Source organism: Anabrus simplex, chromosome 2 (assembly GCF_040414725.1).
Source record: "Anabrus simplex isolate iqAnaSimp1 chromosome 2, ASM4041472v1, whole genome shotgun sequence".
NCBI classification, from domain to species: Eukaryota; Metazoa; Arthropoda; class Insecta; order Orthoptera; family Tettigoniidae; genus Anabrus; species Anabrus simplex.
This window is the reverse complement of record NC_090266.1, coordinates 634511948-634531486: the sequence shown is the minus strand read 5'-3', so window position 1 is coordinate 634531486 and position 19539 is coordinate 634511948. Positions and strand designations below refer to the sequence as shown.

The 19539-nt window shown below is 37.7% G+C and overlaps 1 protein-coding gene across 2 annotated transcripts in view; it reads right to left on the bottom strand.

Annotated features, from left to right (window-relative positions):
• Nucleotides 1–19539, bottom strand: part of LOC136862976 (uncharacterized) — a 176540-nt gene that overhangs the window by 131683 nt on the left and 25318 nt on the right. The gene's annotated exons all lie outside the window — the stretch shown is intronic.

Here is a 19539-nt window from a genome sequence, read left to right as displayed (position 1 = left end):
ACAGACTCAATCCACCAATATCAACCCTTAAAGGAAGCAACAAGATCACAACAAATGTCACAACGATCTTGAGAAGTCTCTACTTCAAACCCACACAGCGACAAGATTTTACATAATTTTAATCACCATAGAGCAACATTCAGACAACGGATCACACAATATCCTACGAAAACGCTACCCATGTTTATTCCCAAGGTGACACTCAAGTCCACGAAGATTCCAGTGAGAGCACGCACATTGGATATTACAGACTAAATAATCCAAACCAACCAATGTCATCACAAGTATTTTAAGAATATCAATCATGTTTTTATAAAATGTACAATAATTGTAAACTTACCCTTTTTTAGACAGAGCAATTGAATGCAAGCTATATATTTTTATACATAGAACGTCATAATTCACATCAGGTGGATGTTTCTACAGAATATATAATATACAAAAAAATATTTTTAGTTAAAACAAGTCATGTCAGCTTAACCATTTAAAGTATTTATTATTAAACAAAACCCAGGATCCTGGCTATTTTGATCTTAGGTAGTAGGAACAGCAGCTGAAGATGCCTAAAAAAAAAAAGGGCTAAACATGTCCCGCTTAAGACATAATAACGTAATAATATTTATGTAAATCAATAAAAAACAATGTATTGAAAAGGTGGACTCTCACAAAAATATTCTTTTAGAAATTTCAAGTTCTTTGAAGTCATTTAGGAAAAGACTGCTCAACATCCCCATTTTATACTTCAGTTCACACAAACTTCACAACTAAGACTAAGGGAATCTGTCAGGTGGGCAACAGTCCTAAATGCAGACCAAGGATAACTGATTGAACAAGTATAAGGGGCAGGTAACAGGACAAGATATACACAAGAAAAACAAATATTCAGTGAAGTTTTAAACTAAATGCAAGGGGGATGGTCATATATCTGAAGTGTTCTCTGTCCCGGATTTTACTGGGAGATACTTTAAATATACAAAATAAGCCAAATTAATAAACGTACTAATCTGTACAATCTGTACTAGTCTATCCCATACACTTGCCTATGGTTGGGGTAATTTGAGCTTTCAAGGATTCTGGGATGAACTATGTGCACAACACGTGAAATATGATGAAATTAAAATAAGGCTACAAAATCCTTGGATGCGTTGCATCATGTTAAAATGTCTCATCAGTGCTTCTTGTTAAAATATCTTGAAAAATGCTCATGGAGATTTTCAAAAACAGCACACGAAGATATGATTGGCAGTTCATATGTAGCAGCTGGTAGAAATTCGCAATTCAATGCAGTGTCCATGAAGTTAACCTAAATAAATGATAGTCAAAATTAATGAACTAAAAGAAGAGAGAGTGCTCAAATGTCATAAGTTATACGAGACTTACGTTTAGTTGCGGCATGTGGTGCGTGGCCTACTGTATGACGAACAGCAAGGAGTTGAGATTGGATCGAAAGATTCAGAGGGAAAAAAGAAAGGGAAAGGGCGGGGCAAGGAAAGAGGACAGGGCAGGGCAAGGCAAGGAGAGAGTAGTGGGCAGGAAGAGGAAGGGGGTGGGGGTGGGGGAGAGATGGGAAAGGGGTTAAGGCAGGGCTGAAGGATGTGGGGAAACAGGTGGCTGCTGAGGGAAGGTGCTGTGAATAGTATGAAAAATTGAATTACGACTTTTTGGTTTGAAGTTTCTAAGAGTGGGAATTATAAGGTCAAACAGGATATTTGCCCTTTCAGAAATGTCATTAAGATTATAATTTGGGTTAAAAGATTGATCTATATGTATGAAGCAGCTTCCTGTAATGTTAAGGAGGGGTCCTCTGTTCATGACTGAGAATTTCCGTATCTTGTTTTATGTGTGCATTTGTGATTACAGTCATGCATATCTTATATTAAAGCTCCTTCCAGTCTGTCCAAAGTAAGAAAAATTACAACTGTTACATTTAATCCTGTACACCCCTGATTTTGAAAAACAATTGAACTGGTTTATGGATGTGGCATTTTTGACTTCTGCATTTTATTATTGGTTTTGAAAACTACTTTTACATCATGCTTTTTAGAGACGTTGGTGACTTTATAAATTTGTTTGTTGAACATAAAGGTAGAATAAGAAGAATTGTTTAATCTTTTTTCGATGTGGTTGAGGGGCAATATTAATAGATTATTCTTTCAATAATGAAACTGCTGTATCCATTAAATTGAGCAATCTTATGAATAGCGTTCAACTTTTTTTTGAGGTCTCTTTTTTGACATTGGAACACTGAAGGCTCGATACACCATGCTGTTGTAAGCTGCTCGTTTGTGAACTTGAGGGTGTGAAGAATCTTGATGGATTGTAGTGACTATTTGGGAAGGTTCTCTGAAAATCTTATATCTTAAGGAGCCTGGGTGCCTGATAAAAATTAAGTCTAAAAAATGAATTTTCTGTCCAATTTCGGATTCAAGTGTGAATTTTATATGCAGATCAACGTTATTTAGATTAATGAAAGTGGAAGCAGTGTCTGTTATGCTCTCATTCATAATTACTATGGTGTCATCTACATATCTTACCCCGAAAAGGATGTTGTCAAAGTTGTTGTTATTATTATTATTATTATTATTATTATTATTATTATTACTATTATTATTATCATCATCATCATCATCATCATCAATTTTGGTATGTTCCAAAATTCCAAGACATTATCAAAAGTGAAATAATTGTTGTTTATAACTAATTTGAGGATAGACATGAAATCCTGTATTTCTAATATACTTAAGCTGCTGTATTTACTTAAATTGTTTTGAATAATGGGGTTTACCTTGGAAATTTGTATACTAGGATACATGTTTACAATATCAAATGAAGAGAAAGATTGGATTGAATATTGAACTTTTTAAATTTATTGATCAATTCTTTAGTGTTTTTAACGGATTTTTAGACAAAAATCTATAGTCGCTTCTTAACCCTCGAACCGGTAACTGACGATAGATCGGCAGGTGTGTGCCTATCTCAACGATAGATCATCAGGTCTACTTTACCAGTAAATACAGCTAGAAGATGTGAATATTTCTGTTAGATGGCAGCATTCTACTTAGAATGGGGAATGTTTCACTGATAAATACATCCATTTACATGCAATATCTTTGAAACAAATGAAGGTCGCAATTCGTACGGCTCCGAAACACGTGTTGATTTTGTTGTGACTTGCCTTCATTATTTACTGTGTGTTATGCACACACGATGCCTACATTTTTGGATTTAAATGATGACGATATTGTAATAGAATTAAATGCATCTGTAAATTCAAGGTCTACTGCAGCAGAATGGACAAGTGTTGTGCCACCTGAGGTACATTATGAACACCCACCGGTTGGAGCTCTATCAACTACCGTACTTTTTATTGAATCATTCCTAAAGTTAAATTATTTCTAAATTTCGTGTGGCTATTTCTAGCCAAGTGCAGCCCTTGTAAGGCAGACCCTCCGATGAGGGTGGGCGGCACCTGCCATATTAAGGTAACTGCGTGTTATTGTGGCGGAGGATAGTGTTGTGTGTGGTGTGCGAGTTGCAGGGATGTTGGGGATAGCACAAACACCCAGCCCCTGAGCCAGTGGAATTAACCAATGAAGGTTAAAATCCCCGACCCAGCCAGGAATTGAACCTGGGACCCTCTGAACCGAAGGCCAGTATTCTGACCATTCAGCCAACGAGTATTAACACTATTCACTTAAAATCTGCATGCCTATCATTGGAATTAATTTCTCTACAAAAGTATATTAAAAAGTTTCAGAAAAACTGATTAGTCATTTATATTTGATGTGTAAGTAAAAAACTATTTTTGATTTTTTGTGGGGGCATTTAAAGAGGTGGAAAATTAACATAATATTACATTGAAGGTAAATGCAAACCACTTTTCAAATAATACAGTTCATGATGAATGTTTCAGTGTATTATGTGCATATTCTGTGAATAATACATCTGTCAGTTTGACATACATCAGATACTGCAAATGTGTGGTGCGCACCTACTGGTTAGAGCTATTTCAACTACCAGTTCGAGGGTTAAAAACCTTTGAATGAATTGCAACGCTTTATATAAAGGGTATCCATACATTATATAAAGAGTATCGTAATCTATGATCCTATTTCTAATTGTTATATAAAGGGCTCAGTCTATAGTTGATGATCGGGTGAATAAGGACACTGGTCTTCTGTACCTTGGGGAAGGTCTTGGCGGTAGGTAGACCTCGGTTCATACTAATTTAGATTTTTCTTAATCTGTCAATGAGTCTATAAATATGAAGTATTCTTAAGGGTCTGCTTAAGTTGACGTTGGATTATCGGGGTAAGGTCCTTTACCGTAAAAAAATGAGCTATCTGTAAAAAATTGATTTGTTTGCTTACATATTCATTTGTATTCATTATAACGCTGATTTTACCCTTATCTGCTTTCATAATAAGACTATTATCATTAATCTTCTTTTTGAGAGCATGTATTTGTTTCTGTACAAGAATCGAATCCCTGTAGCGATTGTTGTTGTGAGTAGTAAGGGGTGAATTAGGGGAGTTAATATTGTTTTTTGAGTTAAGAATATTGTTCAATTTTCTTTTTACACAAGAACCTTGTTTATCCGGCCCTCATTAAACCAGATCTCCGGTTTATCCGGATCAAAAATAACATTTCTTTTTACTTGTACACTATTTCTTTTACGGAGTCGATTCTTCTTGAATGTCTTTTCTGCCAAGGATAGTTAAGGACAGCAATTGGAAGTAAGTCAGCCACGGTCTATCAAAGGTACCGTCCTGGCATTCGGCTGGAATTGAGAACGGGAAACTGTAGACTCTTCCGAGTTCCTTGACACATTTGCACGCATTCCCGGATGCTCTAACGTAGGTGTGAACGACGTAAATGACTGGTTGAAAAATGACTAATTCAGGCTATGGTATGACAGATGAATAAATTATTGCCTCTTGTTCCTCGGCAGGTAATGACGAGAGTGATGGTGAATTTGAAAATGAAACCATGCAGCTGGACAAACTGACGGCCTTTTTAGAATCGAAGACTGAAACCACCCCGGCAGAACTGATGTTAGTAAAACGTCTTCGTGATCATGCTGCGCGCAAACTCTATACATAGGTAAAACAGAAAAGGCTCAAACATTATTTTAGTGCATAAAACAAATTTGTAAATGAAGTGTTCTTATATTTTTAATACAAATGAAAAAAGGTATTACTGTACAACTTATGTTAATATGTTGTATCATATGTACTGTATTTGTATTTTAGTTTTCCGGACTATCTGGATTTCACCATCCGGATCAGTTCCGGTCCCACTTAATCCGGATTAATGAGGTTCTTGTGTACTTCAATTCTTACTTCATCCTGCTTTTCTGCTGGCAATTTGCTAATGGCTAATTCACCTATTGTCATAGTGATGGCTGTATTGAGAGTGTTAAAATTAGGCCAATTGTGTTTAGGACTCTTGGCTAAAATGGAACTTTCATCATCATTCAATGATACTTTGGACAAATTTATGACTGGAGGGTGAAATTGGTTGGGCATGTTAGTGATTTTGCCGGTTTCCTTAGCATAGCTATTATTAAGTTTGGAGTTCAATAACATGTGCAAATATTTCCCCAGGGTTTGTTGTTTCTTAGATCATACAATAAATAATCTATTGTCAACTTGAGTTTGAAATATTTTCCAGTGCGCATCCGACAGTAAACTTGTAGTTTCGAGGTGAGTCTCGTATAATCTATGGTTTGAAAAGGATTTCTTCTTGTACAAAAATCTAATCTTCTCTCTCAGTCAAATCTTATTTGTTCCAGTTTCGGTCTTTGTAATTTGAAAAGAAGAATGATGTCTTTGAAAATTGCCATTAAAAAAGTTGGGTGTCAAATTTTGAGTGATCCACTGTTTGAGAAATTTTATGTGTCTGCCCAATCTGGCTATTTTTGACTTTTGGACCTAATATACAGTAAATAGGCTTTTAGTTTTACCTGGTTGGCTGCATAATCATAGGATATAAACTGCATGGTTTTGATCCGTATTGAATTGTTATCACAATAATAACTGAACTTACGTTTTAATGGTCCACCTTTTCAATACTATGTTATGCAATGTTTACATTATATTTTCAATCTTGGAACTAGTTTCAGCCTTAGCTGGCCATCATCAGCCATAATACAAAACTGTACTAACACATCTAATGACTAAAATGTACAAACACAAGTGACATTAAAAGGTTCTGGGATTAACTATGTGCAAAACACGTGAAATATGATGAAATTAAAATAAGGTTCTGAAATCCTTGGATGCGTTGCATCTTGTTAAAATGTTTCATTAGTGCTTCTTGTTAAAATATCTTGAAAAATGCTGATGAAGATCATCAAAAACAGCGCACAAAGATATGATTGGCAGTTCATAGATTGCAGCTGGTAGAAATTCACAATTAAATGCGGTGTCCATGAAGTTAACCTAAACAATAGTCAAAATTAATGAACTAAAAGAAGAGAGTGTGCTAATCAAATGGCATTAGTTATGAGACTTACCTTTCGTTGCAACATGTGGAGCGTGGCCTATTTATGCCATTTTATTAGCACTCTCCTTTTAGTTCATTAATTTTGACTATCATTTATTTAGGTTAACTTCATGGACACTGCATTGAATTGCAAATTTCTACCAGCTGCAATCTATGAACTGCCAATCATATCTTTGTGCGCTGTTTTTGACGATCTCCATCAGCATTTTTTCAAGATATATTAACAAGAAGCACTAATGAAACATTTTAACAAGATGTAATGCATCCAAAGATTTTAGAGCCTTATTTTAATTTCATCATATTTCACGTGTTGTGCACATAGTTCATCCCAGATCTTTTCAATTTCTTTTAACGTCATTTGTGTTTGTACATTTGTTTTAGTCATTAGATGTGTTAGTACAGTTTTGTATTATGGCTGATGATGGCCAGCCAAGGCCAAAACTAGTTCCAAGATTAAGAATTAGAGATGGGAGTTACATATCGTAACGTGATACTGTATCCTAATCCATAACAGTAAGCTGTTCCAGAAATATTATGTTCCTCCGGAGACCCTAATACAAAAGTAACTGTCTCAGCGAAACCAAGGGAAGGGTAGGGAGTTTCTGATTGGCTAACGGGTATTAGGAACCATAGTAGCTCGCTTTAAGCGTGCACTCTTGCGCAGGCGCAAGCGATACTTTTGTAACAGTTTAGTGGCAGTACTGATATTCCTATCTTGTTACTTGCTGGTCGGTTACAGATATGCTTTGTATTAGGCTTACCGCTGGTAATACATACAGTAGCGTAGTTCCTCGGAACAGTTGCACGTGGTCTTCCTACCTTTTATCTCGAGTTTCACTCCGTGTTCTGGACAATGAGTGAGTGGGTTTATTGCATCCGATACGATTTATGTGGACAATAACTCAATTACAGCAAAACGGTTCTTAGAAACGCGGTGAAATAAGGTACCCAATAATAATAATAATAATAATAATAATAATAATAATAATAATAATAATAATACTTTTAAAACATTAAAAATTCTATCGGTTCATTTAGTTCTGATAATGTACATGGTACTCAAATATCAGGTCCTGAAAAGCTATCGCAAGTGCCATCACGTGAATCTGTGCGTCCTGAAATTTCGTCATCGACTGCAACCTGTGAAGCAGTGCAGCAAAAGCTGCCAGCATAATTTTACCAGCACAAAAGAGGAGTGATATAGGCCTACAGCGGAAAAAAAGAGGACGCTGGACACTGTTGTTTACCACATATCCACAACCTTCTGTAAATGACAAAATACGATTTTGGAGCATTTTATACTGGATTTACGGAGCGATTTGGCTACACAGTGTGTGTTACGTAGCTGTCTGCTTGTATTCGGTAGATGGTGGATTCGAACCCCATCCCCAAGATGGTTTTCGGTGGTTTCCCATTTTCACATCAAGCAAATGCTGGGACTGTTCCTCAGTTAAGGCCACGGTTGACTCCAACCTAGTCCTGTCCTATCCTATCCCATCGTCACCATGAGATCGGTCTGTGTCGGTGCAACGTAAAAAAACAAATACAAAAGTACTGGATTAAACTCTGCTCACGTCTTGCCTGGTAGCGCTATTTTCTCATGACCCATTCAGGCGTCAATTGACGTGTTTATGACATTTAAAGTTAAAAACTTCATGATTGTTCCGTATTGAATAGAGAAATAAGAAGATGTACAATATTATAGGGAAGGATCCACCTTTCAATACTCCGTAGTAAAAAGTAGTTACAACCTGTTTATTGGGACCGGTTTCAACACATTTCAAGTGTCATCATCAGCCACTTGAAATGTGTTGAAACCGGTCCCAATAAACAGGTTGTAACTACTTTTTACTACGGAGTATTGAAAGGTGGATCCTTCCCTATAATATTGAATGCCTACAAGACCTGCCTAGCAACGACTTTACATCAGTGCATACTTGATCTGCTTATGAACTTCAAATATATTTGTTTTCGGCGCAAGATAGTGATGTTCTGTTTACTCTCTTGACTGTGATTATTGTGTTTTGAACATTAACTGAATTGCTACAATATGATACAATGTTAATATTTTGCCTGTGTTCAATATATTAGTTGTTTTAAGATCTTCGCTAATTGGCTGATGATGACACTTGAAATGTGTTGAAACCGGTCCCAAAAAACAGGTTGTAACTACTTTTTACTACGGAGTATTGAAAGGTGGATCCTTCCCTATAATATTGTACATCTTCGTGTTTATGACACTCGTTCATCAACATATTTTATAAAGTCTGGTCCTAATGTCTGTTTAACTACAGATCCTTGGACATCTACGAATGCGCATAGCAGTCACGGCGCTTTTTATACATGAAGGTTTCGAAGTATGTAAATGGGTAATTGCAAACATTTTTCTAGGAATAGTTAAGAATGTGAGTGACGAGCTAGCGAAAGGGACAGTGGGAGAGAAGAAAGCGAGATGAAGATATAGTACTGCTATTTATAAGTACAATAGTTACTAAGGTGCGGTTAGGGGCTGCAAGAGACAGCAGGTAAAAGGAATGTTCTTTCCAAAAGTTGACCTGCAACTTGTATTATGTTACTTTCATATCCTAATACTCCAACCTAATACTACAGTGTAACGGATACACAGGAACATGATACTGGAAAGTAACCATTTGTCCCATCCCTATTAAGAATGTAATGTAAACATTGCATAACATACGCAAAAGGTGGACCATTAAAACATAAGTTTAATTATTATTGTGATCACAATTCAATACAGATCAAAACCACGAAGTTTATATCCTATGAACATCTCTGTAGGTAAATTATTCCAATCCCTCATCCCTTAAATATTTGTCTCAATTTTTCCTCTTGAATTCCAACTTTATGATCATATTTTAATCTTCCCTACTTTTGAAAATTCTACTTAAGCTTATTCATGTACAAATGTCATTTCATGTCATCTCTCTGCTAGCAGCTTGGAACATATCCCTTAACCGAGCAGCTAGTCTCATTACTTCCAAGTCATCCCAATCCAAAATTGGCAATATTTTCATAACAGTACTCTGTTGGAAATCACCCAGCAATAAATTGTGCTGCATTTGTTTGAATCTTTTCCACTTCTAGAATCAAGCAATCCTGCAGAATGTCCCATCCACAGGAGGAACCATACTCCATTTGGGTTCTTACAAGCGACTTATATACCTCTCATTCATATCCTTACTACAACCCCTAAATACCCTCATAATCAAATCAGTTGCCACCACAGTGTAACTTGTGGTGTCTACCATGCACGGTTACACCATAATGCCGACAGTTACCTCAAGTAGCGAACTTGTGTGATCTATATATATCACTTAAAGAAATTCAAAAGGTGAGTTTGGTAAGACTGTGAAAAAGAACGATACACACAAAAATATTAATGTTGATTGCAAGAAATCCGAAGCATGGGACCTATACAAGTGAATGAATGATTTAATTGCGTATTCATGCATAATACACAGCCCCGTAATGCTGCGCTCCTTCTGGATTTCTTTTCCAGACATAAATCTATACAGAATGAAGATAACGTACAGCCGATGATGATCCCTCATGGTGCCACAGCAAGTATGGAAAGGCTTTGAACGTAGGTCATCTGACAATGTTCGATTTTTCAATTTGTACATCGTTTTTGTGCGGAGAAACGCCATTTTGAACACCCATTATCTCCTGAACACTGGATACTGGCCACACTTAAGCGACTGCAGCTATCAAGATCAGTGGCACCATTTTAAGCAACTATTAATCACTCAATGTACTTCTTGAGTTACTGCTGGTAATTTCCTGATAAGATACTTTTGAGTTCTTGAAGGTATGTCTTGTATATCACAAACAAAGTCCAACTAATAATCCTGTTACACACACTTTCAATTTCTCTTAATGAAATATCAACTGTAAGAAAAGTCTTGATGGAGAGGGGTGAAATCATCCTCCCTGTCAGGTGTAAAAAACTGTACTCGTAAAACTTATATGAGGGAATCAACTGCAGTCGTAGAACAAAATGGGATGCATGACTCTTTAGCAGCTCATGGTACACCACACAGAAATTTTATTACTCATTAGCAGCTCATGATAAACCACACAGAAATTTCCTCACCATAGAAAGGCACTTCATGTATGATATCAGGTTCAGCAGTGCTCCAATAACAATACCGGTAATTGTTTTATGAACACACACAACTAGGGTTGCCATAATCCCAATTTAAAAGTCCAATACCAGGATATAATTCACCTACGAGTACAGCCGATATCAGGAAGCACTTATCCTAAGAGAATAATATGTTTGTATTTACTTCATTTAATGATGAGTACTACAAAACTGTGTACTTATAATGCAGTAAGCATTTCTATACCACTCGACCTTCTAAGAGCCAAGAATAGAAAAAAGGAACTTGATGTGATTTTGAATAAGCCTACGCAAATCTTACAACTTATGTATTTCATGTTGTATTTACAGATGTTAGGCTAACCTCTTCCTTTCCTCAGCTGACTGGGCAGACACTAGAACACCCCCCCCCCACTCCCTCTACATTCGCATTATGCCCAAGAACAGACAAACAATACCATACAATTTTGAGCAGTTCAGAATACTGCTCTCCAGGAACATAATCATGAAAAATGTCTACCCATTTCTTGTTGGGACTTCATTTCTCGACATTTTCAACCTTTGTCTCTGTCAAAAGACATTCCAATTATACAACCTGGTCAAAGAGAAGACTCATCCAATTTGCATGTCTTACTTTACCTACAATGCCAACCACGCGGTGTAGGGGTAGCATGCCTGCCTCTTACATTAGGTCCCGGGTTTGATTCCCGGCCATTTCAGGGATTTTGACCTGGACCTGAGTGCTGGTTCGAGGTTCACTCAGCCTACGTGATTACAACTGAGGAGCTATCTGATGATGAGATGGTGGCCCTGGTCTAAAAAGCCAAGAATAATGGCTGACAGGATGTATCGTGCTGACCACACTACATCTCATAATCTGCAGACCTTCGGGCTGAGCAGCAGTCGCGTGATAGGCCAAGGCCCTTTGGGGTTGTTGCGCCATGAGATTTGGTTTTGTTTTCCCTACAATAACGTATCACAAGCCTTTTGTCTTTCCAGCCTGGACATTCTCCTTACGCAATAAAATCATGGATTGTCCATGAAATCCACAGCATATGGCAACCCTACACACAACCGTAGAGGTTGACTCGTATCTCATCTGACAAAAATAATACATTTTGGTCAATTTTTGTTATGAATATGAGGTATATAGCATCCATTCACAAAATCTGGACCTCTGAACAGGATCATCCAGTAGAAGAATATGCAACACATTTCTCTTGCACAGGTTCAACAATTAAGTCACTATGTGCAGAGCTCTAAGAAACACCTGTTTGTTATGAAAGATACTGAAATGATTCAAGGAAAATTCTCTAATATTGATGACATCATATGTTACTGTAATGAAAATCCTACACCGTAAGCAACTCCTGTTTGTTGTGTTATTTATTTAGCATATGGCTTTTTAGTTATAGGAGTGTCCAAGGACATGTTCGGCTAGCCTTGTGCAGATCTTTCTGCCTGATGCCCATGGGTGACCTGCACTTCTGGTTGTGAGATGATGGTAATTCAGAAACCTGGTGTTAGCACATAGCCCACTCCTTTGAATAACACTAAAGGGTCTGCTCAAAGCTTAACATATCCATCCCTTAGACGAATCACCATCAATTGCATCATATGCTCTCATTCCATATTATGAACATTGCGGAGAGGTTTGGCACTGAATCCAGGCTTTTAGCACATAATTTAGTAATTAGAAATTGTATACCATCACCTCTCCTATCCTATAAGCCAACATTTGAATGACTAAATATTTTTCCTCCAATGGGACTCAAACCAACTAACCATGGTGTAAGACCATAGAGACTTGACACTTTAATGATCACAGCCATCATGCGGACCTGTCCACTGTTAATGATGTTGAATGGTTTTTTTCTTTGCTAGTGGTTTAACGTTGCTCTAACACATCAAAGGTTTTCGGCAACACAAGGATGGGAAGGTGCAAGGACTGGGAAGTAGTGCCCATGGCTTTAAGGTACAACCCCAGCATCTGCTTGTGTGAAAATAGGAAACAATGGAGAACCATCCTTAGGACTGCCAAGACTGGGATTATTTTTCCTTTTTTGAATTTGTTTTACGTCGCACCAACACAGATAGGTCTTACGGCAATGATGGAATAGTAAAGGCCGTGGCCTTAGTTTAGGCACAGCCCCAGCATTTGCCTGGTGTGAAAATGAGAAAACCTGGAAAACTATCTTCAGGACTGCCGACAATGGGGCTCGAACCCACTATCTCCTAAAAGCAAAATCACAGCTGTGTGTCCCTAACCGCATAGCCATCTCGCACGGTCACACTGGGATTCGAACTTACCATTTCCGAAATGCAATCTCACAGCTACGCAACCCTAACCACATGACCAACTTCCTCAGTTTGAATGGAATGAGAAAAATGTTTTAATCAATGATCAATGTCATTAAATTTTTTCTACAGTGAGAATCTTACTCCTACTGTCTAATTTTGTCGAAATTGAATTCGATTGAGAGCTATCAATGTTAATGTGACTTATGAAAGAAAGAAAATAGAAATAGCTGAGTCAGCTAAGAGTCATCTGGATGTGCTAGGAGTAAATGATATCCGGGTAAGGGTGGATAACGAGGAAGAGATGGTAGATTATAAAATGTACTTGACAGGTGTTAAAAAGGGAAGGGCAGAGTGTGGGGTAGGACTGTTCATCAGGAATACTATAGCACACAACCTTGCTTCCTGTTAGGCATGTAAATGAGCTATTGATGTGGGTAGATTTGGCAGATGGAGGAATTAGGATGAGAACTGTTTCAGTGCATTCATCAACTAAAGGTGCAGATGAGGATGAAGTTGACAAGTTTTATGAAGAACTGAGTGACATCACAGAGTCAACAGCAAGGATATGGTAGCACTAGTGGGCGATTTCAATGCGAGAATTGGAAATAGAACTAAAGGATATGAAAGGGTCATTGGTAAAAGTGGGTAAGACATGGAAGCTAATAGCAATGGGAAGCATTTGCTGGACTTCTGGGCTAATACGCATTTAGCAGTTATGAATACATTCTTCATGCATAAGGTTATTAACTGCTACACATGGGACGGTAAGGGCACTGGATCCATAACAGACTACAGCTGACTTTGAATTCAGGAAATCTTTTGGGAATGTGCAGATTATCCAGGGATTTTTCAATGATACAGACTACTATCTGATTTGAAGCGAATTATCTCTAGGCCTAGGATAGAGAAAGTGAAATCTGTCTGCAGACGAATAAAGGTAGAAAATCTCCAGGACGAGGAAATAAGGATATGATAAGTGAAAGTTACAAACAGTGGAAAGTAAGCAGGTTCACGATACAGAAAGAGAATGGGTAGCATACAGGGATGCTGTAGTAGAAACAGCAAGGGAATGCCTAGGAACAACTCTGTGTAAACATGGGAAAAATTAATCATGGTGGAATGATGAAGTAAAAGCAGCTTTTAAACATAACAGAAATGGCTCCAAATAAGGACTGAGGCAGACAGGAATTGTACACAGATGAAAGAAACAAAGCAAAACAAATAGTTGTTGAATCCAAAAAGATGTCATTGGAAGATTTTGGTAATAACCTGGAAAGGCTAGGTCAAGCGGCAGGGGAAACTTTTCTGGAGAGTAATAAATAATAATCTTAGGAAGGGAAAAAGGAAATGAATAGTGTTTTCAGTAATTCAGGTGAAGTCATAATAGATCCCAGGGAATCACTGGACAGGAGAAAGGAATATTTTGAAAATCTTTTCAACGTAAAAGGAAATCTTCCTGGTGATGTTGCGTTGGTGAAATTACACTTGAAGTGGAAAGGGTGGGAAAAACTCCACTGTCACAAAGGACTAGGAATAGGCAAAATTAGACCTGAAATAGTGAAATATATTGGGAAGGCAGGGATGAAATGGCTTCATATAGTGATAAAATTAGCATGGAGTGTTATGTATTTTCTGATTGGGCAAGAGTAGTAATCGCACCTATTTATAAGCAAGGGAACAGGAAGGACTGCAAGAACGATCAAGGTATCTCAGTGATTAGCACACCAGGCAAACTGTTCACTGGCATCTTGGAAGGGAGGGTGCAGTCAGTCTGTTGAGAGGAAGTTGAATGAAAACCAGTGTGGTTTCAAAACACAGATAGGCTGTCAGGATCAGATTTTCAGTATACACCAGGTAATTGAAAAATGCTACAAGGGGATCGACAGTTATGTTTATATCTGGTGTAACTAGAGAAAGCATATGACAAGAGTATCGAGGGAAAAGATGTCGCCGTACTGATGGACTATGGGCTTAAGAGTAAATTATTAAAATCAAAGCTATTAATGCTGACAAATGGGCTACAGTGACAATTTATGATAGATTGAGTTCTTTGTTCAAGGTACGTACATGGGTTAGACAAGGCTGTAATCTTTCACCTTTGTCGTTTGCAGTTTACATGGATCATCTAATGAAAGGTATAAAGTGGCAGGGAGTGATTCATTTAGGTAGAAATATAGTAAGCAGTCTGGCCAATACTGATGACTTGATCCCAATGGCGGGCTGTGCCGAAAGCGTTCAGTCAAATATCCTGGAACCTGAAAATAAGTGCATGAGTCTGGTATAAAAATTAGCCTTTCCAAGACTAAACTGATGTCAGTAGGCAAGAAATCCAAGAGAACTGAATGTTGGATTGGGGATACAAAGATGGAAGAGCTAGATATTTTCATGTATTTATGATGTGTTCTACCAGGATGGTAGTAGCCTACAGTGAGATTGAATCAAGGTGCAGTAAAGCTACTGCAGTAAGCTCACAGTTGCAATCAACAGCATTCTGTAAAAAGGAAGTCAGCTCCCAGACGAAACTATCTTTAAACTGGTCTGTTTTCAGACCAACTTTGCTTTACAGGAGTGAAAGCTGGATGGACTCAGGATATCTTATTCATAAGTTAGAAGTAACAGACATGAAAGTAGCGAGAATGATCGCTGGCACAAACAGGTGGGAACAATGGCAGGAAGGTCCTCTGAATGAGAAGGTAAAAGTTAAGATGGGAATGAACTCGATGGATGAAGTTGTACGCTTCGGTGGTGGAGTCATGTGAGGCGAATGGAGGAGGATAGGTTACCTAGGAGCATAATGGACTCTGTTATGGAGGGTAAGAGAAGTAGAGGAAGACCAAAATGACGATGGTTAGACTCAGTTTTTTCAACGATTTAAAAGATAAGACATATAGAAATAAACAAGGGTGCAAAGCTAGTTAGAAATAAAGGATTGTGGTGGCATTCAGTAAATTCACAGAGACTTGCAGACTGAACAGTGAAAGGCATAACAGTCTATAATGAAGTATGTATGTGTATTTTTTTCCAGTATGAATGTACACATCTACATGTGTGTATGTATGCTACTAATCGCCTGAAATTTATTATAAGAAAAATGGACTGGTTTGAGAGTTGAATTCTTCACCCCCACGTAGTTTGCTTGAAATTATAATGAAAAGGTACAAGGATAATTTTGTATAAATGAGGAACAGTCCCAAAGGGATGTGCTCAACTTCTAGTGTTTGGTTAAGAACAAGTGCCAGAGGAAAAAACACGACAGTCATTTCCTAAATGGTGACCAACCCTGGCTGATTAAAAATTTGTGGGAAAAAAACACTCAAGGCCTGTGCTAGGTGTAGCTTTTCTCTTTCTGATGTTTCTTTTCCATTTTATCATGAACGAATATGAGCTCTAGTGTTGACTATGTGGTCTAGTGACGTGTTCTGTGAACAAAATATTTTTCTTGTGAAAGTGCTCACTTTATACCTACATACAACGTATGTTGGTAAATAATAAATTCTTGTCTGGTGAGATTTACAAGCAAGTTTTACAACCTTATTCTCGAGCATATACTTAGCGGATCATTACCAATCACGTGTTTATAAAGGACCTAAATGAAACCATTTTGTTCGTATTTATATGAGTTATTTTATGTGCAAATCTTCAGTCTGTGAATTAAAAAGTAATCTGGGCATAAATGGGCTAATAATACTCATTATTCTTATTATTATTAATAATAATAATAATAATAATAATAATAATAATGAACAATCTGCAGCCTGTTTCTACTCATTCAATCAGATCAGGGAAGGAAGGAATTAATGAAGCACCATTTTTTTCTTTTTTTTGCTATTACCTTCACGTCGCACCAACACAGATAGGTCTTCTGGCGACGATGGGATAGGAAACGGCTAGGAGCAGGAAGGAATCAGCCGTGGCCTTAAGGAACAGCCCCAGCAGTTGCCTAGTGTGAAAATGTGAAACCACGGAAAACCATCATCAGAGCTGCCGACAGTGGGCTTTGAACCCACTATCTCCCACATGCAAGCTCACAGCTGCGCGCCCCTAACCGCAAGGCCAACTCGCCTGGTGAAGCACCATCTAGCAGCGAGGATAAGAACTGTGCCTTTTTCTGAAGCCTGTCTCACTCCTCTGAGGCAATGATTAAAGATGGACAGTTGAATTGATATTGGCGAGTGTTGCTGGAATAAATGATAGGGAAAACTGGAGTAACCAGAAAAAAAACCTGTCCCACCTCTGCTTTGTCCAGCACAAATCTCACATGGAGTGAATGGGATTTGAACCACGGAAACCACCGGTGAGAGGCTGCCTGAGCCATGGTAATAATTATAATAATAGAACAAATTAAAATCTCATCCCACGTTACGTTCATGAACTTAAAATCTGGTTGATCCTTACTTCTTAATACCCTCTGAAAACTATAGAACTCTAGAATAACGTGCGACAGGCATTTCCCCATGAAGGATAGATAAACAAACTTGGAAAAATAAATATATTCAAAAAAACATTTCAAAACAACACATCATTATGAATAATTAACAGAATCTGATCAGAATGGCATTCATAATTTATTCACTTCTCACTTATACTTCCATTGTAAATACCCTGATGTCTCAATTTTACATTAGAATAGACCTACTCTTCTTTTTTCTTTTCAATTTGCTTTGAGTCACACCAACATAGATAGATCTTACGGTAACAATGGGGTAGGGAAGGGCTAGGAGTGGGAAGGAAGTGACCATGGCCTTATGATACATTTGCCCAATGTGAAAATGGGAAACCACAGAAAACTATCTTCAGGGTTGCCGACAGTGGGGTTCGAACCTACTATCTCCTGAATGCAAGCTGACAGCTGAGTGACCCAAACCACGCACTCTCTAGGTGACCAGGCTCACATGTGTTCTCTCACATTTCTCATTTCATAGTGAGATTCGAGTTGTCTAGTAGTTTTTCTTATCACTTGGATATGTAGTAGTTGGCATCTCATTGAGCCTCTGTGACTTAACACGTTTCTTCTTTTCTGTATGCTAGCATGCATATGAGAGCCGACTTCTCCTTCCGATGAAATTGTTGATAATCTTGATTTTAGCTCACTCAACATAATTCAGACTGTTGTCCCAAAATGAGCTATTAATCTTGAAGATTTTTGACATACACCGAATGCTGTTACACTATACTTTTCACTAAATGAGATGCAGATCAGTTAGCAATAAACAAATCTGCACACTGTGGAATTAGATGCTTTTAAAAACGATTAATTCACACGTTAATAGCTTTTAGATATTATTATGGTCTCTCATTTCCTGCAATGTTTCACAAAGAAAAATATACCGAGACATGAGCGCCCATATGACAATTTGTAGGGGGGGGGGGAAGGGGGGGGGGGCTAGACCTGGGGGTATGTAGTATTTTTAATATTTTGAAAGATGATTGGCGACTTGTAGTCGGCGGTAGAATAACACCCACGATATCCTCTGCCTGTTGGTGGGGGCGGTACTACCACTTCTACGAAATACCGAATTATAAATAATTTTCTTGAAAGAAAAACACCTGACTACATTAGATTTTTGCCTTTACCTGAGAGCTAAAGGGGGGGGGCCCATACCCCCCCCCCCTGCCCCCGGGCATGGGCGCCCTTGTACCAAGAGTGAGCAACATTACAACCTCACTCATTCACTGCTGAAATACAATAAATCACTTCCTGATTAAATCTTCCTCCTTTTATACCTACAGGCTCGGCCACACCCTAAGATTGCAAAGCTTGCTAGTGCAACCCAAGAGTTCAATGCAACTCTCCTCGCAGAAAACAAACTTTCCATCTGAATCATAGAATAACTTGCACAATTATTCACATCCCCTTACAAACATAACACACATATTATGCCATCTGATCTCAATCAACCGCAATATTTAAACCTATCCTAACACATACAATACCTGGTCAAAAAAATAAAATATACATACGTCAATTGTAATTAATAGCAGCTATATTTCAAAAATTTAGGAGCTGTAATACCAATATGTTACAACGTGGAAACCTAGAATTCAGAATATGACCTATATTAAGTCTATGTAGTTTTCGTACATCAATTTCTGACTAAAGATCACTGAATGAATGTTTTCCTTAAACTTTGTAGGCTGTCCTGAAAATAAAATTAAATATTACTGGATTTTGATTTTCTAGTGCTCTGACATAGCCAGATTCCAAACATTTTTCAACTGCAGTAGTCAATATTTTCAAAACAGAACATTCTCAGTGAGCAAAGATATTCTTTGTTATAAAAGTTATCTGATAAGTGTACTTTCTCCAAAGCATGACAATGAAACTGTTGACTACTGTTGTGAAATATTAATTCCTTGTATAGTTCTTTCCAGCTGAAGATTTCCTACTTCCACACCCCAGTTTTTTATTTTTCGTTACAAACCACTCACTCTTAGGAAAGAAATCTTCTTTCTAATCCATTGTCCAATAGTCAAGAAGCTCACAATCAAAACCAGTTAAAGCAGTACACATAGATGACACCTCTGCACATGCAATTACAACTTCGCTCTTCTTGACCTTCACTAGACTTATCTCATTCACCATCATCCTCAGACAACTTCACCTTTTT